Source organism: Alosa pseudoharengus, unplaced genomic scaffold (assembly GCF_046254945.1).
Source record: "Alosa pseudoharengus isolate Yale_2024_CS ecotype anadromous, Long Island Sound unplaced genomic scaffold, YU_APseudo_1.1 YU_APseudo_1.1_scf_9, whole genome shotgun sequence".
Lineage (NCBI taxonomy): Eukaryota > Metazoa > Chordata > Actinopteri > Clupeiformes > Clupeidae > Alosa > Alosa pseudoharengus.
In genome coordinates this window covers 20,918,967-20,944,752 of record NW_027468881.1, presented here as the reverse complement: position 1 = coordinate 20,944,752, position 25,786 = coordinate 20,918,967, and positions in this window count along the sequence as shown.

Sequence of the window (25,786 nt, the reverse complement as noted above, 5' to 3'; positions counted from 1 at the left end):
AAAATAGCACCACACTTAAACAGTAGCATAATGAGGGTCTCTACATGTAAACCGAAGCATTGAGAACTTTGTAAGTGTACAGGCAGTTTATTAAAAAGAAACACATTACCGTTCACGTCTGGTTGTTCACATATACAGGCAGGCGATGTGAACTAAAATCATGTAATTTGCTCAATATAGGCCTATCAGAAATAAGCTCCGATGTAACATAACTTGTATAGTGTACTTACTTAGTGGATGTCCATCTGGTCTCTCTGGTATGGATCGCCGCCTCCAATTTCTTTTCGGGACATGGAAAAAAGTTTCAACTAGCTGCTACAGCCCTGTTTATCAATGAGGGGGAATCTTCAGACTCTACAAAACACTGCGTCTCTTGGGGGTCAAGACGCAACAGGTCCCACTCCATGCAACACAGGCACTCCTCTTCGGTGGCTATAGCTTCACAATGTCCGCAGGTAGCCTACAGTTTCTAGAAGTGCGAGGCTGTGTGCAGCATTGACTACAGGTAGCTCTCTCTCTCTCATAGCCCTTTCACGGAGCTCCGCAGCTCTTCGTTGGTAGGCTATATTCCGACGTCCAATAAGGGTTCATCCTCGATGTCTTCAAATTCGTTCAAATAGCCTGCCATCTCTTATGTCTCCTGTTGCGTTCAGTGCTTCTCTTTTGCACAGTCCTTTCTTTCAGCAACAACGTTTCACATGAGATTCACTTCACATCCCAGAGTTTCGTTTTCCCAAGGCGCCTGCCTGTATGTGAACCAGACGTGAACGGTAATGTGTTTCTTTTTAATAAACTGCCTGTACACTTACAAAGTTCTCAATGCTTCGGTTTACACGTAGAGACCCTCATTATGCTACTGTGTAAGTGTGGTGCTATTTCGAGCCTTGTTAGTGGTATAGAAATAGCGATTTCTTTCTACTGTACGTGTGCCCCGAAGGCTAGCGTTAAACACTAATTAGCGGTTTGCAATAAAACTGGTCACATTCGACTAGCATGAAAATAAATCCCAGCGAACGGTCGAACTCGTACAAATGTGTTATTAACCCCCAGGTTCATTTTGCGCCGGAATTGTCCTTTAATTTCATTCCTTAGATTAACACTATTCATCATGACCAGCCACCAGGCTGTCAATGTTCACTCTCTGCTCGCCCAGTTTTCACTCTTCAACAGAGTATAAGATCATTGTCATTCTTGACATCACTGGTGCCACTCTCTGCTGGTTTTAGACTTGGCTCTGCAATTAATCTATCAAAGTGTTTAGGCAGGGTGAGATGTCTACATTAAAATGTGTTCACCAGGGTACCCAAGGGTATTTGGCCTACTTCTCTTCTCATGATGCATAGATAGGGTGACCAGACGTCCTCTTTTGCCCGGACATGTCCTCTTTTTGAAACCTAAAAATGTGTCCGGGCGGAATTTCAAAGTTGTCCGGGATTTTCTTATTCTAGCCTCAAACGTATTTACAGCGAATTTGCATTGCTCTCTCTTTCATTCATATATAGGCTAGCCTATCTATGTCTTTCATTCACATATAGTCACGCCCTCCCCCTACAGTTCGCTTTGTGGAAAGTGTGTAGAGCCTGACCTTAGCTACCGTCACTGGTCGATAGTAATCTCTGTAAACATTTAATTGGTCAGTCAGTCACCTCAATAGCGCAAACGTCCTTGTTTAGTGTAAGTTCACTGACAAATTAAACATTTCCATGTTTTTGTCTCGGTCGAGATCAACATGAAGCTGAATGCTGACCTGCAAAGCAGGCACTTAGGCCTAGCCTACTTGTCAGTCGCAAATAAAGATGTCAACGACCTTCAGGTAGGCTACACAATGTTCAGCAAAGCATCGAACAGCAGCGAGGGGTGAGAGCTCATCAGCTAAAGTGACAGAGTTTTTCGACCTTAACATTACGTCTCCAAAATCATTTTGATGGCACATAACCTCACAACTAGACTGTAAAAAATATAACATGACGAATGGCACTTCTGCCATTGTCTGAGCGGCCTTCTCTAGACGATTGCCGACCTAGCAACTTTCTAGTTTCGGGTAGGAAACTGCACTTTGGTTATCCCTTTAAACTGCCTTTAAAGGATAGCCTGCACACTGACAACAGCAGATGTCAATAATCCTCTATCTATTGTAGCCTATATTCAGGTAAATTAAATATGTTGGCATAACATGAGGGATAGATGTAGGCCTTTTTCTTTACAAAAGAAATATCTAATAATAATAAGGTAATAATAAAGAGGTAGGCCTAATAATAGACCAGACATGATTGAATAGGTATAAGAAAATCCACATCAGAAACATCCACATCAGTCCCCATCAACACAACTGTTTTCACAGGTCAGGATTATTAAACTCTAAAACAGATTGTCAAAATTATAGAGCTAGGCTACTGTAAAAGATTCAGTGTGTATTTTCAGAAACATCTTGGATCAAATTTAGAGATATGCAACATTAAAGATGGGTCGCCATCCAAATGTATCTTGCGTGTATAGAGCTCAACAGCCCTGCTTTTATTGTAATTATTGTTTTTGCACATTTAAAACTTTCAAGTGTTCAAAATAGTCTTTTGAGGCAATGTTTTTCTGTTAGCGGGTGGCCAATAAAGCTCATTATCATACATAGTCACCATGTCTGTTGACACACCGCTGAAGTTTTTCACAAACTCAAATCTGGTCACCCTATGCATAGACACGATAAGTATATTCGGTTACCCTTTACTTAACAGTATCTACATAAGAGTGACATGACACTGTCATGAACGTGTCATAAACATTATAAACAAGTGTGGTGGAAAATGTCCACTTACGAATCCAATTACCTAATTAGCACTTAGCTACTAGCACTTAGCTATCAACTATTAGCCGTTAACACTCTGGAGCAAGGCGTCCGAAGGAGACAATGTAGACACAAAATTCCCGAAGACCGTTGATCTTTATTCACCGTATTGCAGTGATAGTAAGGCCCAAACAATATCCAGACTAACTGTCAAGCAATAGGGCAAAGGGGTTAGATGGGTGTGCGTACCATAGCATTCATTCCTGCAGGCGCGCCTGGTGAAGATTATAATACTAGCCTATCAAAAACCAAGTCAATACTCAAATTAACATAAATAGCAAGAATGAGCCAATGAGTAGGGGAGTCAGTCTCTTAAGTTATATTAATAATGCAAATGAACGGCAAACTCCGAAATGTAGTCTGAAATGAGATGTTATTATCATTGAGACACAGGCCCGTCGCTAGAAGGCAAGCAAACCAAGCAATTGCTTGGGGCCCCCAGCTGGCCAGGGGCCCCAAGACAACGACTGGTTAAGAATAAAATGCAACGACAAACTGTGAGCGCCCCTTTGATAGTCAATGCAGTAAAGTGCAACGACACTGTTACCGGCAATACCGGGATCCCCCTCAAGGGGGCCCCTCTCAGTTGTCGCTGACAGCAGCCAGCCAGCCAGGTTCGTGATCTCTGCTGCCGCGAAAATATAAAACCTCGGTAGTCATAATGAAGCGGAGTTATACGTCCTTAAGCCAGAAAAGAAAGAAGAGAAAGGAAGAGGATGACAAGAAAAAAACAAGATAGTGGTAAGTGATAAATTACACTGGATAAATAGCTCTACTTGTCTTGTACAAATGGTGTAATGTCGCAGCAGGAAGGCTAGCCTAGCAAAACATTTTTATGTTAACTACCTGCCTGACGGCCCATGCTGCTTTCTAACAAACTAGAACAGTTAGCGCAACTTTTTTTTCCGAACGGACGGAATATGGTTACATACTGTAATATGTTTATTAACGGGATAAGGAAGACGCAGATCTGTTCCAGAACCACTGTTTATCGTATTTAATGACATAACATTGCTATAGCTTTGTAATAGGTTTTGATGAAAGTGGCATAGCTTCTCTGCTATACTAACTATTCGACCGTGATAATCTATTTACCAAATGGGGGTTAGGAAAACCACACGATAAATTCCGTGCATCAAAGCAGACTGGAACATTCATGTCTAGCAGTATTCATGCACGCCAGCTGTTTACTGTCTTTAAAGCACCAGGTGCGTCTGTCTAATTCTCAAACAGCAGAATGCTTAAATGCTATGTTAAGCTACAAGTAGGCCTAGGTCAATATAACATTAACTTGGGATGTTTTTACAGTAAGCATTGGTAGTTGTGAAAGCAGCTGCATCCCTTCTAAATATCAAAATATGGAAATGCTAACATATCTTTTATTTCTTCCTCAAGGTGCTTTGCTTAAATTTCTCAGCCCTCAGGCTCTTCCTAAGGATGCCTCCACTGATCAAGGTAGAGTGAATTTCTCTCACTGAGCTGAGCTGTTAATGACCTTTTCCAATATGCTAACAGTGAAATGGTCAAACGTACTTCACAGGTAATTTCAGATTTTTTTTCAATTATTTTCCCAGGTACACCATCAGAAGCTGACATTGGATTTTATGGTACGGTGGTGTTTTTGCAAATGTTCAAAATGTTCAAAACTAATGCACAGTATATGCAACAGCAGTATTTGCACTGTCAACATTTTTAATTTATATAAAGTGTGGGTGAACTTAAACTGTATGGCTATGCTGTGGTTCCTGTAGGCTTTGCGTGCGGTGGGGGGGGGGGGGGGGGGGGCTCCATGTCCATTTTGCTTGGGCCTAGCCCCCAAATTCCTTGAAATGGCCGTGTTGAGACAACAGGGGTATACAAAAAAATTGCAATTGTAGCTTACAGTAGCTGACTATTAGGTTAAGTTTATAACGTTGTGGACGGCCACCAAGCGTCTTCTGCCCCACGTCTGCGCGCACATCTAGTTTTGTTGGTAAACGGGAAACCCGTGTATATTTCTCCTAAATTCAGCAAAAGTTAGCCTTCTAACGTTTCATGCTCTACCGCCATAGATATATTTACTGACTAGATGTCGCCTTCTGCTTCTCAACCAGCATAACCTCTCAGCATGCGTCAACACCGCCGCCATCTTGGAGTGGGGATCTGAAGCTCTATTTAAACTAATTCTCCCGTATTGTCAGTGTTACCTATAGCGACGTTTGGGCATCTTGGAGATTTTGACGATTTATGGTGATTTTATTTTCGTTAGATCTTTACCTAGATTGACGCTAATGCATTATTAGAGGAGTGGATCACCGCGGCAAGATGGCGTCTCGATTGACGCATTCTTTCCAATGAACAGCAGTAGTCAAGGCAACATAGTCAGTATATCTATGCTCTACAGCGACTGTGATACAAAACATATCATGTGGAGTACCGTTGGAAAGCTCTGTTTTTCCTGCATGACGTTGTGCAATCCAAATGTGGACACTTCCTTTGTATCTGCAACCAATCGCGAAAGTTCAAAGGTGAGTCTAGGCTGAGAACGGAATCTCTTGGCTGTGTTCCAAGGCTGTTTTCTCAGAGTTTTTCTAATTTTCCAGTAGAAACATCTCAGCCTATGTAGCACCTATGTACACCAAACTTTCCAGTTATACACTTTTTACAGAGGGATCGGTTTTTTAAGGCTATGGACAGTATGATTTCCTAGGTAATGAAAGCAGATATCCTGAAGTCCCTCTGTAATTTTATTTTCATCTTGTATGCAAACAAAATGAAAAAATAATTTTGTACCTGGCTTATCATATGTTCAGATCTATCTACCGAAAATATATGCAAAATTGTGCATATTTAATGAGATACTGGCTAATTTGCATAATTAAACATTCGAGTTTAACATCCGGGGCTCCCTTTAGAAAGCCGGAAAGCACGGGCTCGCACATCTTTCTCGACCATTCACCACTAATAGTACATTTTGCTGGCTGGGCAAATGTTTCTCTTCTTTTTTTCAGGTTTTCAGGTTTCCAAGTATTACATGTCACCTTTAATGTTTATTAAATTTAATCTTGTTTTTCTGTTTTGAGGGTTTCCTATGGTCAGAAAGCCACCAGGTGTCCCCTCGGGTTCACGATGGAGATGATCTGACCAGAATTGGAGAAGGTGAGTAGACAATTTTCTATATCTAATATGGGGGGAGTTTAAATCCCGTATTAATTCATTTGGGAGCACACCATCAACAAGTAAAAAGTAACAATACAGAAAACCAAGTGGTATATACCCTCGGGGGACCTAAATTCTTGTGGGAGACCCCTCAAGTTACAGTTTTTACAACTGTTTACACACGTTTTCAAAACTCCACACACAAAACCAACAATTGCTCACGCAAAATGCCTCAAATCTCCAAAATGACACACAACATTCAAAATGTCATAAACACATCTTTAAATCAAACATTCGCCTCACATTACAAACACTTTTGTCATAATATGACATTTTGGATACATCATGTACACACTGTTGCTCAAAACCTAACGCTCTTCTGTCTTTCATAGGCTTTATGTATTTCCATACAAGAGTGAAAGTTACAGTATCTACAGAGAGAAGTTGAAATACACAGTAAAAATGCAAGCAATATTGAAACCAAAAAATAGTGATTTTTCCCAAATAATTTGCTGTTGCGAATACAGTATTTTACAGCCAACAAGAACAAAGCAAAGCAAAATACTATACAATGACCACCAGATGTACATGGAGTTCTGAAAAAGCTGATTTTGCCTATGGAAATGACTACTATCAAATTACTTTGCATTTTCCAAAGAAAAGTGTGTGTTTGTTTGTCTGTATGTGTGTGTGTGTGTGGTGGGGGTTGTGTATGTATTCATTGGTCTATAGAAAAATGTATTGAGCTAATGGTAACTTGGGGAGACAAAAAATAGAGTAAAAAAGATCTGTTTTACTGTACATAAAGTAAAGTCGACATTTTGTAGAACATTCCTTTCAAAGTATCTGCATTGGTTCTGAAATCCTCTAGGGCCAGATTGAAAGGGTCCATACCTACATATAGAGTATCTATTTATAGGCCTATACTAGCAATGGCAATGACTGGATGGTATTCCGTAAAAGTAATGAGTGTTTAAACATGTGAAGAGAGAGAGTGAAGCACTGGTGATTAAGTGTGGCATTTTGATGGGTTGTGTTTGAAAAATGAAATCAAGTTACTTCCTGTTCAATTTTTGTGTGTTAAGTAGAAAATTGTGTGTGGTGTTTTGCAAAATGTGTTTTAGTCAATTGAAAACTGAGTCAAACACTGAGAATTAGTGTATGGTTTTGCAGATTTGGTGTGGGGTTATGATGTTTGGAAGACATGTTTAGAAAATTGTGTGACAAGCAAAGATTTAGTGTGTAAGCAGTTGAAAAAAACTGTAAGACATGATACATTATAATAAAAAAAATGGTGTACTTCCCTCTCCAGGACTACTTCATTGTCTAAATTTAGGATCCACTCCTTGACAAGTTCTAACTAATTTGGTTAAGACCGTGGGGGTAAACCATACCCAATGTCCTAATCCACTGTCTCTCCTTTATCAGTCTCTGTCTATCAAACCACCAGGATCCTGTTTCTAACCCCATAATAGACATGTTTATGCTCCCATGATGTCTAATATGTTCATACAGGTAAGTGGCCTTCCCGGCCCCATCGATCGTGCGTAGATGTTGTTTCAATCACTGCAACAAGGTGTTTTTGGTCTGACCAATGTACAGTCTGCTGCAGACATTACACTCAATACAATAGACCAGGTTGGTCGACTGTAGCCCAAGAACACGTGAGACTGGTGCGCCCAGGTGAGTAACATAAAAAAAACCGCTGTATTTATCTTTTTTAGGTCTGCCGCCCAAGGAGGAATGTACAGTACTATCAAATTTTTCACATTTTTATTTTGTCTAAACGCTGCTATGATTATGAATGGAGCAAGTGGTTCCAAGCGATTCTGTACTCTCTGGAAATTGGCTTTAATCTTAGAATTTAATGCTAGGGAAGCCGGAGAAAAGGTAGAGACAAAGGAGACCAGATGGTTATTATGGTCCTTTTCCCTAGGTTTCAACCATTGTTGAAAGAGTTGTTGAACCTCTACCTTAATATTTCGGAGGAAGGTTCTACTGTACCCCGATGTCTAATAGGTCCTAGTAGCCGAATCAACATCCTCCGCTGCTGTGCAAATCCTATGATACCTTATTAATTGTGATTTCACAATTCCCCTATAGGTGTGCTTTGGGTGGTAATAGTCTTATGCAACAACGCGTGGGTATCGGTGGGCTTAAAGTAGTCCCTCATTCCCAGAGAACCCTCCCCATTATCTTTCCTAACAATATAGACTTCAGTATATAAGAATTCAATTGTATCTTGTTGTAAGTTATATTTAACCGAGATTGAGGCATGGTGATCATTTAGGATCGCAATGAAATCATGGTCTCAGAATGGTTCCGAATCCCAAAAATATCATCCAGATACCCTATATAGAAGCTGGGTAATTTACAGCATTTGGGGAAAACCTTTCTCTCCCAGTCCGCCATATAAATATTAGGCCGGGGCAAACTTCTTCCCCATATGAATCCACCGACTTTAGCCTCATTTGTGCCACCTTGATTGTATATTATGGGCACTAATATTTTGACAATTAAAGGATGTAATGACATGTTGCTATTTTGACATTTCTGTTTGCTATAAAAAACTATATAGCTGATAGCCACCTAACAAAGTGGCGTTTTAAATAGCAAGATGCATCATATGGTTCATGTTATGCTTAGCTTAAGGAATCATTGAAGACTCACTAACTCGATTCTACAAAGGCAAGGTGCCTAGATAGGCCAGCACTGTTTGGCCAGCTCCAAACTGTAGGTGAGTGCAGGGCAGGCTGATAACAAGCCTGAACTTGTAGCCTAAATGACGACAGCATAACTCCACCACCTCCTTGCATTTATGATTTCCTTATAACTTTCTTATACTAAATAGAAAATGCAAATAATGACATGTCCAACCCTGGAACTGACTGACTGTCTCTCTGTCTCTTTCTTCCTCTCTCTTGTGCGTGCGCGTGCTCTAAGTAGCCTACGTTCCAAATTATGTTTTATGGTAAGGTAACGTTTAAGTTAGATCTGCTGCATGAAGGAGAGTGAGAGGAGTCCTGTGTCCTGCTTTTATATTTGTATATATGTATATTATACAGGTCCATCTCATTTCACAGTTTCAATGCACGATCCGAATAATACCGGTAGTTTCATATTTGTTAGTCAACTTTGCAAAATACATTTGGGGCTACACTCAAAACATTTGGGGCTGAAGCCCCGGCAAAAACCGGCTGATGTGGGACAGTCCAGGTCTCTGGAGACTTATGAATCCTTGGTAACAAATACAATTTCCTAGGACGTGGCGGATCCTCACCAAAAAGGTTAGAGTTATAGGGTTAGGGTTTAGGTGTCATGTCACTCTTATGTAGATACTGTCAAGTAAAGTGTTAATGTATATTGATAGCTGTTGTGTCATGGCTGTTGTGTCAAGACAATGCCTCCTCTACCTGCTTTTCCACCAGATCTTCTCAGTGTAACCAGTCTTTGCCTAAATCCACATTATCGCCTTTTTGTTATGTTACAGTTTTTACAACTGTTTACACACATTTTCAAAACTCTATGTCTATTTTTCAAAACTCTACACACGAAACCCACAATTGCTCACACAAAATGCAAAATGCCTCAAATCTCCAGCAAAATGACACGCAACATTCAAAATGTCATAAACATCTCTCTAAAGTAGGTCTGTCAATCGATTAAAAAAATTAATCTAATTAATTACATACTCTGTGATTAATTAATCTAAATTATTCGCATATATAATTTTTGCTGTGAAAGTATTTTAAATATTTAAATTCAAATAAATCATTGAATAATCAGCATTAGTGACATTAAAGTTCAAAAACTCTTTTATTATTATTTTCACTGTTCAAATAATTGCCATAATAATCTATGATATGACCTAATATGCTGAGGAAATAAATTCAAAAGTGCTTCGGGAAGAAGTTTTTTTTTCACATACAAGGCATTTCATTGCAGAGGACTTTATTTTCAACACTTTATTTTTTATCAACACCATCAGGCCGTTTTTTAAAAGTAAATGTTCCAATCAATGATCCAGGCAGCACGTTTTCTTCTCTCTCCTTCATTTTACAGTCTAATTTTTACTGACTAGAATGGCTCGGGGTCAAAGGTCATACGGAATCGATTAATCTGCACTAATTTTTTTAATCAGTTATTTTTTCTCAAATTAATTAATCGAAATTAATCAGTTATTTTGACAGCCCTACTCTAAAGCAAACATTCACCTCACATTATAAACACTTTTGTCATAAAATGACATTTTAGATACATCATGTACACACTGTTGCTCAAAGCTCTGAAGCTCTTCTGTCTTTCATGGCCTTCATGTATATTTCCATTCAAATATGAAAGTCATCTACAGAGAGAAGTTGAAATACACAGTAAAGATAGTAAGCAATATTGAAACTAAAAGTAGTAGTAGATTTTTCCGAAATAATTTGCTATTTAAGGAAGCAAAATACAATGACCACCAGATGTACATGGAGTTTTAAAAAAACTGATTTGACCAAAGACAGAAATGACTATTTTCAAATAAGGAAATTCCTGACAACTATCGATTTACTTTACTAAGGCATTTCAGAAGGCACAGAAAACAAAATTGGGCAAATGGCAACTTGGGGACAAAAGACAAGTTTTACGTAAAGGCGACTTTTTGTACATTACGCTAAAGTATCTGCATTTCAACTATAAATCCTCTTGGACAGAGGTTCCCAAACTTAAGACTGCGGCCCACCCAAAAATGTATTCACAACTCGAGACAATGAATGTAGCGGCCGCTCGTCAATGTCAGCGAGGCAGACAACACAAAGGCAATTGCAATCTATTTTCACAACCAAACTACTGCAAGGCCTCTCTGGCATTTGTGCCAGAGTGTAACACCAAATTGCTGTAGGTTGTGTTTATGCCTGGTCTTCAGTCAGCACCTCGCACGCCTTCTCATCTCAGAATATCAGGCCTCTGTAGCGGGATCAAGTCTTTGATGACAGACTTCAAAAGGACCAACAGCACTGCACTTACCAATGTAAACTCTCTCACCCAGAGCTATGATAGCTATGATCCATTGTGCCAAAGGTAATGGGAAAGCAGAGTGACATGAAAGCCTAATTCAGACGTGCTTCCTCCTCCACCCACATCTGATTTCCTAAGTCTGTCACAGTCACAGTCTATTCAAAACCATTGGGTTCCACCAAGTACAGTTGTAGAAAATTGTAGTTTCACTGCACTTCTGGTGACAATCCGGTGCTTCACAGGAGAGAACTGGTCCTGCAGTAAAACAGAAAGGGTTACCAGAGCACACCAATGTTTAGAATGCTTATTTTAGCTGTTCTATTCATTTTTGTATTTGTTTTGCTTTTAGAGTTTGTCAGTCATGTTTCACAAATGCTTGCAATATGTGGTTCTTACATTCCTCAATCTACCATTTATGACAGACATCTCTCATTAAGCATGCATAAGAGATTGACAGAGTCATTATGTGTTTAACTGGTGTTAAACATCAGTCTTCAGTGAAATGTGTGTAAGACTTCCATTGTTTATTTTTTAAGTTTTATCTTTTTCCCTCTGATACACTCACCATGAACATCTCAGCCAGCCACTCACCGAAAAATTGATTTAGCACAAGGGACTTAAACAAATCATATATTTTTGTTGCTTTGTAATAAAGTCAACACTACATATTGACATAACATAACTCAATTACGGTCACAAGATCTCTTGCCTGGATAAGTAGAGAGCAAATATTTAAAAATGCATGCTTATCCTCCAGACTGTGCTTACATGTTACCATGGCAGCACATGCATGCTTACCACCATTAATGGTCTAGGAAGCAAACTGCTTAGGAAGAAAGTATCTGGTAGTGTACCTGTGTGTAATTCTCTTGCTAATGGTGGGTAACCATTTACTATAGACCCTTTCAAGAGACTTCCATTATCAGCATCATAGTTGGCCCCACAAGGCTTCCGTTTTAACATTCCATGTTATCTTAATGCAGAGGAAGTAGATTGGGAACCAAATAGAACGGTCAAGCATTGTTTTTGTTTTTATTGTTGAAAGGGTCTATACCGTTGAGGAGTTTCTGGTTAATCTCCTTCACAGCATGCGACCTTGTTAACAGCATAACCCTACAAAGTAGAGTACAGGCACTGCATTTATTGCTTTTCTTTTTACAGGCTGCTTTTACAGCAAAATAATCCCCACAGCTGTTAATGCAGCCTTATACAGCCGGGACTAATTCAGTGAGCTTTGGCGTCCCAAAAGGGACTGAAGTTTATAGGCTTAGCCTCTTGACTCACTGCTGTCTTGTTGTGGTTGGTATCAGTGGATGCGTCGGTGGCGCCTGCCTACCTCCCTGCGAGCCCACCACCAGGCTCGGGCCACAAATGGGGCGATGGTTTGTGTATCACAGGGGCTCACAGGACCTGACTTTTGCACTTGCTAAAGGCAGGATTGGTCTGATTGTGATCTGGGTCACATGAAACGCAGAGGATAGATGAAGGGAGGGTGGCATAGTGTATGGGAAGGAAGGAGGGAGATTCAGCTGTTTACTGGAATACATGTAATGGAGCATTCTAATGTATATATTCACCACACTGTAAGAACAAAACGCCATGCGTGTGTGTATATGTGCATATACAAATGTAATTACTGTGTTCATACTGCACATGAGAACACTCAGTGGTATGCTCAACATTAACATAACATTTCATGAGAGGACACTATGGGAGTTGATGGAAAGGCCTCTTCTCTGACTGTTCAAATCCTCAATAGAGACGCGTGTTTCCAGCTTTCAGCACTGCTTCCTCCACTGTAACTCCACTGGGGCAGTCTGTCTCTCTACAGCTCTTGCTTCGCCTGAGCACTTATAATCCTGAGCACTGCCTCACCACACCTGATTGAGCTCAACCAGGTTCCTCTTGATTTGCTCGACACTTGAATTAGCCACTCCAGGGCTTCAGAGCGGGAAGAGGGGAGTGGGGAGGGGGAGACGTGCACGGGAATGGGAAGCAGTGGGTCACCACTGGTCATTGTGTATCTACTGTATGTATGTGTAATTAAAAGTATTCAACCGACAACATAGAAAGCCTCAAGGTGTATGGTCTTAAAAGCGTGAAAAACTGCATGTCAAAACAGCTTTAATATTTAAATTTACACGGTTATTTATTTATGGCTTATGTGTTTGTGTGTGTAATCACTGCAACTAGGCAATCAGCTAAGTGAATGGTCTTTTAGCAAGTTGCATATATTAAAATGTAAATAATGAATCACACAATTTTATACAAACCAAGTCTTGGTTTCGGTGAGGGAGCTGAAGAACTGGCTTTGTGTGAACCTGAAATTATGATTGTTTCTGCTCCTTTTGTATTGATAAAGCCATGCATAATCTTACATAAATCCCATTAACTTTTCTAATTACATTAAATATGCTTTGAAAGATTTTGGGAGAAAAAAAGACTAACACCCCAGTTATTTGTTCTATGCATTATGTTTTGGAAATATGTAACCGTAAAGGTGCAGGTAACAATGAACCCTTGAGCCACAAAACAACTGGAGACAAGATTAAAAAAATACAATCTTTTATTGCAAATTTTTTAAATATCAGTGGTACACAAGCAACTAGTTACTCACTAAAATCAGCAGTTAGCTGTGCAAAAGGTTGAATTTCCCCTGGGGATCAATAAAGTATCTATCTATCTATCTATCTATCTATCTAAAGGTTTACGTCAGTGTAGTATCACTATTACAGACTATAGGGGTTTTTTATGTCCACTAGGTGGCGCCTGCTAGAATGAGAGGAACTAGATGTACCGCATAGCGGTACAAAATATGACCGCGGCTCAGTCCTGTATATCCGTTCCGCAAACATATATCACACTTATCAATTTGTATCCATCTTCTACTCCATCCCCCACTCTTGAAACTTTTGTGTATGCTTGTTTGGCATGCCTGTGTGTGTATGTGTGGGCCGCACAGCAAGTAGCATACTGGCACTGCGAAGGTGAATAGATTTGTAGCACTAGCCAAAAAATGTGTAGCATCGTTATAAAACCTTTAAAATCTCTAAACAATCACAAGCAGGGCAGTTCATCACAGTTCATCCATTGCAACTGGACTGATGAAAGGCTACATTGTATTTGGGGAAAGCAGAAGGTATCAGTTTTACTATTATTTATTTTATATATATATATTTATATATATTTATTTACCGTAAAACTTCAAATAATCGCCGAGTCCCTAAGAGACGCCTGTCTCTTTTAAACGCCTGGCGTGGCTACAGGTTTGGGTTAAAGGCCGGTCTCCAGTAGAGGCCTGGTCTGTTTTTTAGTTTCGGGTTGTATTTAATCTTTTAAAACCCGTCAGATCGTCTGTTTAAAGATTCGCAATGACACGAAACCGTTACAGAAAGGAGGTTACAGCAGTGTGAATTAGATGTTGCACGTCGTTACAAGCCGTCGCAAAGCATTCACATGTCTGGTCACAGTTGCAAGGTTTTAGAATGTTGCATCAAGTTGCTGCTCATCTCGTTGCGAATCTTGGGTGTGATTTGGGCTTAAGTAGCCTATGGTGCAGACTGTGCACGTTATGATCAGATGGCATTAAAAGACTGCGGTGGGGAAAAGCTAGAGTTCCAAATTGTATAACTTTTTTCCCAATATGAACTATGCCTATATGTCATACTTCGTCATCATTCAATTCATCCCTTGTGTTTAAAATTTGCGAATAGGCCGATGGTAAGCTTGTTTTTATGCTGGCAACAAAACCAGAACGGTTCACGAACGTTATTCTTTATTCTAAATGCCATGGCGATAAAGAGAAAGAAGTCAGAAAAGGAATTTAGCTACTTGGCTATGTCAGACCCCGTCTACGGACATTCTCTGGCTATATAACCTACTGAAATAGGTTTATGATGTAAAGTCAAGTGCGCTTCTAGGGACTGGTGTGTGCGCGCACAGTTTTTATTGATGAGTCAGTTGCAAGTGCTGCGCATAGTTGCAGTGGAATGTGGCTGCCCAGGGCATTATAAAACTTCTCCCTTAGTCCATGAGCCACAGGGGGTCGTCACTACCACTTGGGGGGGCAAATTCTCACTATATTTTTCTGAAAGCTACATATCTCTGGAGTATAAAATGGTATGATAGCAAGTTGGATCTTGTAGCTTTGTGGCTGTACAGGCCTTCAAAGTTGACCTCTGATTTGAAAAAAAAGGAAATTCCGCCTATTGGCTTTTTTTGCTAAAACACTCATAAGAGCCTAGAAAATAATCAAAATCTTATTATTACTGATGCATATGTGGTGTTTGATGTTGGCATACATATTTTGACTCATTATGTGATTTTGCTCTTCATTTTGGTTGATTAAATTCAAGATTTATGTGCAAAAAAAAGCTAATTTGAGTTTTCAGAGCAACATGTTATGGCAATACCTGAATGCAGACCTTATTGATCATTACTATTCTACCCTCCTTACTTTCAATTGCGAGTTGAAATTAATGTTAAATGATGACATACATAAGTCTGCAGTACAAATGTTTTTTAAATTGTAGCTGAAACGAGTACAAAGGATCTTTAATCTATTCATTGAATTCATCGTCAGAACAGGAGCACAGAGGATGCCATCTCTATGGCACTTCACTCTGCCCTGTCCCACCTTGACAATAGCAACACCTATGTAAGAATGCTGTTCATTGACTTCAGCTCAGCATTCATCACCATCATCCCCTCCAAACTGATTACCAAACTCAGTGAACTGGGCATCAATACCTCCCTCTGTAACTGGATTCTGGACTACTTGTATTGCATTCATTGTGTCTACACTTGAGATAAATAAGTTTGTTTTTTCTTTTATCACATACACATACTGTTGTTACGGAGGTGTGATCCACCTGTCAGTTTTTTGACAGGTGGACCACACCTCCTGCTGTCAGTCAGCCGCCCCCCAGGACGGCACTCCAGGTATGGGAGAGCATATATGCTCCCTCATCTCTGTTCATCTTCTTTGGGCTCTGCTTTCTTATTTCAATCGCCTCCTTTATCTAGCGGTGGTATCGGTTGTTCTCCTGCTTAATGACTCTGGCATGCAGGAGGTGTGGTCCACCGTCAAAAAACTGACAGGTGGATCACACCTCCGTAACAACATCAGCTGAAAAAAAATGCGTCACACTACTCCACCGTGTGACTTTCTGATGAAGACGGAAGTATACGTCGAAACATGTCAAGGTAAAGAAAAAACATCTACCAATAAATGTGTATGTGATAAAAGAAAAACCAAACTTATGGATTCTGGACTTCCTAACCAACAGACCTCAGTCTGTTAGGTTAGATAATCGCACCTCCTCAGCCATCGAACACCAGTGTACCACAGGGATGTGTGCTGAGCCCTCTCCTCTACTCCCTCTTCACCTACGACTGCACACCTGTACATGGCTCTAACACCATTGTCAAGTTTAAAGATGACACTACGGCAGGGGTGGGCAAACTTTTTGGCTCAAGGGCCACACTGGGTTTTGAAAATTGGCCGGCGGGCCGCACAGCAACCCCCCCCACGACACACGCATAAAAAAATACATTTTTTATAGCCTATAATTTAGTATGAAAAGTGCTTTAAAATATGAATTGCTTAAAAATACTGCTAATTTTTTGCTGTTTAACAAATGTAAAAATTGTTCACTGTCGCTTTAAGACAGTCGCTTTAATTCACGTTTATTTCTCAATTTTCTTCTGCCTGCTCCGCTATGGCTAGTGCTGTACCTACGGCTGGGCCCTCTCACAGTTTTTAAATGGTCAGTGGTGGGAACTACTGTTGCCTTCATGATTTCCTTTTAAAACTTTCTTATAAGAAGGGGATATCAATTATCAACAATCACAAGCCAGCTGGAACCTGCGGCGCTCTCCCTCTCGTGAGTCCAGACGCGTTCCCAATTAAATGGATTGCATAATGTTCACGTTAGATCTGCTGCAAAGGAGAGAACTAAGAGTTAACTTAGTTTAACATGATGTTATCTCTATTTAACATGATGTTTTGACATTGACATTGTAAACGTTCTCTAAGGAGAGTGAAAAGCAGTTTGCAGTAAAGCTAACCAACGTCGTCTCTATCGCAGGAAAAAAATAGCGAGCAGCCTGATACTAAATGAAATGCTCGGCGGGCCGGATCCGGCCCGCAGTTTGCCCACCCCTGCACTACGGTGATTGGGCTCATCAGCAATAACGATGAGATGGCCTACAGGGAGGAGGTCCAGCACCTACCATTGTGGTGCACTGATAACAACCTGGCTCTCAACACCAAGAAGACCAAAGAGCTCATTGTCAAGTCTAAAGCTAGCACACACACACCCATTCTCATCAACAGGACTGAGGTGAGCATGTCACCAGCTTCAAGTTTCTGGGTGTCCACATCTCTGAGGACCTCTCTTGGACCCTCAACACCTCTACCCTGATCAAAAAGGCTCACCAGCGTCTCTTCTTTCTGAGGTCCATCTGTCTCCTCAGATCCTGGTGAACGTCTACCGCTGCAACATCGAGAGCATCCTCACCAACTGTGTCACAGTTTGGTATGGCAACTGCTCTGCCCACACCGGAAAGCACTGCAGAGGGTGGTGAAAACTGCCCAACACATCACCGTTTCCTCACTCCCCTCCATCGAGGCCATCCAGGGCAAGCGATGCTAGAACAGTCTTTCGCATCATCAAAGACTGTTCTCACCCCAACCACAGACTGTTCACCCCACTCCCCTCCGGAAGGCATTACAGGTCACTAGGCATCCGAACCAGCAAGTTCAGAGGAAGCTTCTTTCCTGCAGCAAGCAAGGCACAAGCTAACCTAGGGAACACGTCACATCAGTTTTCCTAGCTAGGAGGATGTACAAGGTCACATTGAGTCTGATCAATAAAATTATACATGTATAAATGCTTATATGATTACATTTTATTTGCTGATGCAGATAAACACATACACAAGTGTGCTCTGAGCATTTCCTGCCAGACTGTCTTGTGAAAGACTGGCAAGACTGGCATGACCAAGTTGAAACAGGGAGCCGTGCCAACTGTGTTTGCATGGAGTTCTGTCAGACCATGAGAGGAGTGTTGTTTAGATGAATTAAGTTACTAGTTTGTAATGCATTTATTAACTGTGTAGAGACAGTATTTCTCTGTTGATGATTTCCAGTAATGTTTCCACGGATCTCGATGATCGACATGGTGTAATTGGTTACATGAATTGAACATGAATATCCTTGTAAAAGACCTAATGGGACTTATCAATATGTTTCTCTTATACTTCCAGTGAAGACACCCCCTCCGCACCCAGACCATGAATATGCTGCACTGCCTCCCTCACTTCAAGATCAACTTGAGGAAGCCCGCAAGACCATCAGTGATCAAGAACTTTTCATTTTAGCTTCAACAAAAAGTTTTTGATTTCAAATTTTCAAGGTGACGATAAACAGATTTCATTTTATACAGGGTTCCCAGATTATGATACATTTAAAGCTGTGTTTATGGCCCAGAAACCTACTGCAGAAAATATGGTGGGATCATTATGAATCTATACAAAACCTTTACCATCATTATTGTTCATCTTTATGAGTCTATACACATACTTTACCATCATTATTGTTCATCTTACGAATCTACAAAACCTTAACCACCATTATTGTTCATCTTTATGAATCTATACAAAATCTTAACCAATATTATTGTTCATCTTTATGAAGCTATACAAAACCTTAACCACCATTATTGTTCATCTTTATGAATCTATACAAAACCTTAACCACCATTATTGTTCATCTTTATGAATACAAAACCTTAATCAATATTATTGTTCATCTTTACAAATCTATACAATATGCAAACTTGTATTGTTACCATAGCACCTTATCATGGTCAATGCATCACAAGATCAGTCCCTGTCAGACCTTATAATCACTTCTCATGCTCTTTACTTTTACATACCTGTGAGTGATTTTATTTTTTACATGTATGTGTGTGTATGTATAAACTACTGGATGTCTATCTATCTAAAGAATAAAGTACAATTGTATTACACATGGATGATGTCCTTCATAACTATAATTTAATATACCGGAACCAGAACAGGCCGGAACATCAGAAAACATTAAAAAAAAAAAACATTGATAGGCACACTGGTCTAGGTTTGTAAAGGTAACTTTGTACATAGAAGTTGGTATGGGGAATAATGTAAAAAGGCCTGCCTGTATACTGTAAGCATGGAAAAGGAACCAGATCAGAAAACAGGCTGTTCAAAAAACATTGATAGGCACAATGGTCTAGGTTTGTAAAGGTAACTTTGTACATAGAAGTAGTTGCACTGCGTCTCCCTTATCAATGGCTGCTCAAGTGACAGCTCCACCTGAAAAGATAATCAAACTTTAGACACTTGACACTTGAGAGTTGATATTAACAAATATATGGCATATACATATGTGTGTGTGTGTGTGTGTGTATATGTGCACAGTGTGCAGTGAATTAGGTACATCTGGCATTGAAATTATCTGCCATGAAAATATTACAGCTACATGCTGGTAGTGGTAGATGGTTTACAGCTGTGATACTTGCGAACACAACTTGAAAGATACAGGTAATATCTTGGACACTCATTGTACAAAAAAGTCAGGGTTGTGGAAAAACTCATGTTAAGATTGAACAGTATGGATCCTATGTCAATTTTAAACAGACAAGTGATTTGTAAACTAATTACATTTTGAAGAACCTTCCTCAACCCTGGCTACACTGCTCCAAGAACTGAGCAACTCTTATCTTAACATGAATGTTAATACTTAACTTTACCTTATCACTTACCTGATAGTTATACTGTCATTATACTATCATTGTCAACAAGCAATAGCAACATGTTCATGCATTGTTACTTTACTGTACACATTTAATTAACTGTATTTTATACCATTTGTACCACTTTGTATTATACCATTTTGCAATAAAAATCCCCCCCCAAATAAAATAGTTTGACCAAAAAAAATAAAAAAATAAAAAATAGCAACATGCACCTAGCCCTGTCTGGCTTTGCTAATTTGAAACAAAATAATATTTGAGTAGATATCAATGAGGCTTATGTGATACTACATCAACTACAGATAACATGTTAATAAGATAAAATACACATGTTATTTTCAGTCAGACAGGGAAAGGTACATTGTTGATATAAACTCATAATGAACATTTAGCAAGCTGGTTTAACTGTGGCACTGCTATGCGAACTGAGCAGTTTGTCCACTTAGCACTATGCTACCTGTAAGCTATGTTGTAAGGTGCCTCATTTTCCGCACCGAGGGAAAATACCTAGCCCTCACAAATATGTGTGATGGGCTCCTATTAACTGTCGATTAAAGGCATGTTAAGTGTTAAATAAAATTTAACATAGTACAGACAGTCAACAACTCCATATCACAGCTAAGCTTACTACCCCTAGCTGCTACAAGCTAGCAGAAATTGAGGCAAATTAGCGTCCATTCTTACCTTCAATGCCGTGAATAAAACCTTCGATCCAGTTACTGTATCCCTTAACTAACACAGCCCGGGGATGTTGCAGTCGGTACTGGCCCACTGCTCCACAGTTTGTATCGTTAATTCGGGCAGACAGGAAAGATTGGTGGTCCATCAAAAAGCTTGTTGTAAAAGGCATAACTTGTTAGATTTAAGAAATAACTTCGCTAGCTCTGTGAGTTATGAGTCCCATAGAACAACACTGCCATCTACTGGATTAGAAAGTGTCAGCAGGCTACTTGTGGATCTGGGTGGCTGCTCTGCCGCAAAGTTTGTCTCAAAAATACATGATCCACAAATGCGAAAACGAAAACTGTGTGTGCTGGTGTGCCACAAATGCAGAATCACATTTCACAAATGAAATTTTCAGTTTTACAAATGGCATTTTATTTACAAATGCACATATATATTTTTTTATTTATCAAAACACACATGCAAATGAAGACATTTTTGTGGATCCCCCTCTGCGCATATACAAATATTATTGAGACAAATTTAGCTCCATAGTTTTGTGCTTCTGATACGTCTTTCATATCACTATGCAAGGACTGGAACTTCATTCAAACGTGAAAGCAGACGGTTGATCAGCTGTGTTCTAAAGAATGTTTGATTCAAGTTCAGCACCGTGTGTTGTTGCAAACTATTGTTTCTCAGCAAATGCCACGATGAACAGTAACAAATAGGCTAGGTTATGTAGGCTAAAGTCATATCGTGGGGAGTTTATTATTTCGTTTTGGCAAGTAGTCGTATAATAAGCGGGATAATGTATAGAACGCCGGTCATTACTGTGAAAATAAGTCCCTTCAGGGTGGAACAAGACCCCTCCGCTGCGCATCGGGGTCCGGTTCGCCCTGTCGGGACTTATTTTCCCAGTAATGACCGGCGTTCTATACATTATCCCTTACATAACAATGTGTAAAGTATGAATATTTTCACCAACTGTCATGAGCTCTCTCTACTGTCTGATTACCTCCACCTGTTCCTGCTCTGCTCTGCCTCACCCTCGTTAACCTACCAGCTGCACTGCATTCACCACTCATCATGCCCTGTATATAAAGCCTTGCTTTTCAGTCCACACTTGTCAGATCGTCTGCAACCAGCACCAGTTACCTGCCTGTCTTGGAAAACGCCTCTGACTCTTTGCCTGTGATCCCGGACCCGCTCGACTACTTCTTTGTTCTCCAGCCCCGGTAATCTTGACCTGCCTTCCGTCTCTCTTCTACGCATACCGCCTAGTCCTTGACTGTACTGCCGCCTCGTTTCAATTGCTGTTGTGTGTGTGTGTGTGTGTGTGTTTCCCCCAGGACTTCCCAGATCATTAAGCTCCTGCCATCGCTGTTCGGCTACTGGGGGAACACACACAGCAGGCTCTTGGAACCCCCGGAACTCCTGGACCCCCTGAAACCTCCATAACCCCCAACCCTTAAATAAACTTTCGAACGTGACTCTTTTGTGGTCCTCGTCCTGTTTGGTGTCTGACACCAACCAGTTCATCTACATCTCATTCCCACATTCTTACTAGTCAAAAGTACAACTGAAATGTATAATGTAGATCATTTTAGCACCTGTGATGCAATTACCATAATTTCCCAACTATTAGTTGCAGCTTATACATTGATTTTGCAAAATTTCTTCAGCTATGAGGTTAATACACGGGGGCAGTTAATATGGTATATGGTTTTGTTTCTTTTAACTTGCATAAAACACTGTCCTGTGGCTTATACACAATACGGCTAATACACAGGAAATTACTGTATGTATTTCATGTGCCCTGGACATTATAAAATTATAATATTTATTTTAAGCTGGGTACATGTGGTGATGTGAACAATTTTCATATGGTATTCCTTGAATGTAAAGGTAATATGTGATTGGTAATCATGATGTTTTGATCTCTTGGAATATCTCTTATGGGTAGTTTCAATAAAATACAAATTTTACTAATTTTTTACTGAATTTTGGGGTGTTTCCGAATAGTACATTTACAAATAGTAAATAGCATAGCAATGCAGACCTATGTAATCATTTGTATTTCAAGTCTCTGCTGGGAGGTAGGAAGGTATAAATACATTGATTAATGAGGTAGTGGGCATTTCAATTAGTGCTGCAACACGTTGTGTCTCTGAAAACGTAGATTTGCTCATTATTACACATAAATCTTGAATTTTATCAACCAAAATGAAGGGAAGAATCACATAATGATTCAAAATATGTATGCCAACATCAAACACCACATATGCATCAGTAATAATGAGGTTTGGATTATTTTCTGGGCTCTTATGAGTGGTTTAACAAAAAAAAGCCAATAGGCGGAATTTCCTTTTTTCAAATCAGAGGTCAACTTTGAAGGCCTGTACAGCCACAAAGCTACAAGATCCAACTTGCTATCATACCATTTAATACTCCAGAGATATGTAGCTTTCAGAAAAATATAGTGAGAATTCCCCCCCCCCCCCCCCCCAAGTGATAGTGACACGCCCCTTTTTGGGCCTGTGGCTCATGGACTACCTCTTAGACCTACTTATACACGGCGGTGAAATGGCGTATTTAGCTGTCTAAATTCAAATCATATGCTGGGGGAGAAATCGTCGGACATCCATGATTATTTTGTTATTCAGCACCCCTGGTCAAAAATATGTTCCCGCGCGCCTGGAAGTAGGCTATGATTTGACTGTTGTCAAATTTGGCAAATACAAAACGAGAGAAACAATATGGTTCATGCTCTCTCATGCTGTTTCATTCATGCCGAAAAGGAGGGAGAATGAAACATTAAGCACGTTCCACTTTTGCATAAATAATTCCTGAACGGTTTTGGTCAGGGCTGATAATGCAACTGTATTTGATAGAGTACAGATATAGGCTATTTGCTAGTGACAAAATATGAGCTTTCAGTGTGATACGATCTCTTTGTAGATTACGTTTAATTAAAACGTGTTTCATCTGTTCTGGCTATCCCCGCTATTTGGATCTTACTGTATCTCACTCAATGAACAACATCTCAACACTAAATGAATGATGATCCGTAATTGTCATCAGATAGCCTAGTCATATAGGTAGACATTCAGTGTGTTTGAAATAATTAATTCGATAATATTTTCCATCTTTGCAGAGGAAACGTGTAAAGGGAATTAAAGGCCTGTCTCATATAGACGCCTGTCTCTAATACTAGCCGGTGCAGTTAGTCCAAGGGCCAGGACCCAAAAAATCACATATCGGTATGAGGTGGCAAAATCTACCAATGATTTTTGTAATCCTCCATGCCTGAGGGACATTATTTGGTATGATAGCCCTCTCTAAGTGGTAGCTTAGTTGTATTTTTCCTAGCTTTTATACCGGCACACAGTAAATTATACAATACAAGCCTATGTACAGATATGGGTGCCTCAAAGTCTGGAGGAAGGTGGGACATGTCTTAATCCATGTTATATCACATCTAGATGACATAGGCTTGTAGAAAATATTAAATTTAGATGGATGATTTAGTTTTTCATTAATGATGCAGGCAAAATTAAATAAAATGTACACATTTTCGCCTATATAATACATTAATATATACATGCAAAAGGATAGAAAAGGGTGGATCAAGTCCAAACTGTTTTGTGACATCTAGAGAGTATGGGCTTTTAGAAAATATATGGATTAAATGGCTGAATAGGCAAGTTTGACTTTGATAGAGACCATAATGTCTTGGCTGCAAAAATGGCTCAACTTTAGGCTACAGTGGAATTTATAGGTGGATGTGCTCAAACGTTTGAAGACAAGATTAATGAGGACTCAAAAATATATTTGTAATCTTCATCACTATCATTATATTCATCCAGACCGGCATTTATGTTCTCCTCATCCTCCTCTTCCTCCATCTGATTTCTACAAGTTTGTAACATACACAATTCCGTGCACTTTAATTTGTTTGAAAGGCAGGAGCAGTCAGGAAGTTTGCAGGTCCGTACACATTTGCAGGCCAAGTTAGTTTCATCTTTGTCTATGTCTGAATCTTCCTTTGTGTACGCCCTGTAGCAGGATCTATGGTAATGGACTTCTGCTGCTACTAAGTCACGACTGGCTATGGATAGTACTATTTTGTAACCTTTCCTGACGGCTGCTCTTCTGATTTGGTCAGGTCTTAACTCTGCACATTTTTTTAGACTCTCTTTTGTCCTTTGACCTTTCAAATACTTGCTACATTTGTCACAAAATACAGGTGCTGGTCATATAATTAGAAAAAAAAGTGAAACTTGTATAATGTATACATTTATTCCACACATACTGATATTTTCCAAGTGTTTATTTATTTTAATTTTGATGATTATAACTGACAACTAATGAAAACCCCAAATTCAGTTTATCAGAAAATTATAATATTGTGAAACGGTTCAATATTGAAGACACCTGGTGCCACACTCAGCTAATTAACTCAAAACATCTGCAAAGGCATTTAAATGGTCTCTCAGTCTAGTTCTGTAGGCTACACAACCATGGGGAAGACTGCTGACTTGACAGTTGTCCAAAAGACGACCATTGACACCTTGCACAAGGAGGGCAAGACACAAAAGGTCATTTCTAAAGAGGCTGGCTGTTCACAGAGCTCTGTGTCCAAGCACATTAATAGACACCCATTCAAAAATGTGGGGGAGATTCACAAAGAGTGGACTGCAGCTGGAGTCAGTGCTTCAAGAACCACCACGCACAGACGTATGCAAGACATGGGTTTCAGCTGTCGCATTCCTTGTGTCAAGCCACTCTTGAACAAGAGACAGCATCAGAAGCGTCTCGCCTGGGCTAAAGACAAAAAGGACTGGACTGCTGCTGAGTGGTCCAAAGTTATGTTCTCTGATGAAAGTAAATTGTGCATTTCCTTTAGAAATCAAGGTCCCAGAGTCTGATGGAAGAGAGGAGAGGCACAGAATCCACGTTGCTTGAAGTCCAGTGTCAAGTTTTCACAGTCAGTGATGGTTTGGGGTGCCATGTCATCTGCTGGTGTTGGTCCATTGTGTTCTCTGAGGTCCAAGGTCAACTCAGCCGTCTACCAGGAAGTTTTAGAGCACTTCATGCTTCCTGCTGCTGACCAACTTTATGGAGATGCAGATTTCATTTTCCAACAGAACTTGGCACCTGCACACAGTGCTGGTTTAAGGACCATGGTATCCCTGTTCTTAATTGGCCAGCAAACTCGTCTGACCTTAACCCCATAGAAAATCTATGGGGTATTGTGAAGAGGAAGATGTGATGCGCCATACCCAACAATGCAGAAGAGCTAAAGGCCACTATCAGAGCAACCTGGGCTGTCATAACACCTGAGCAG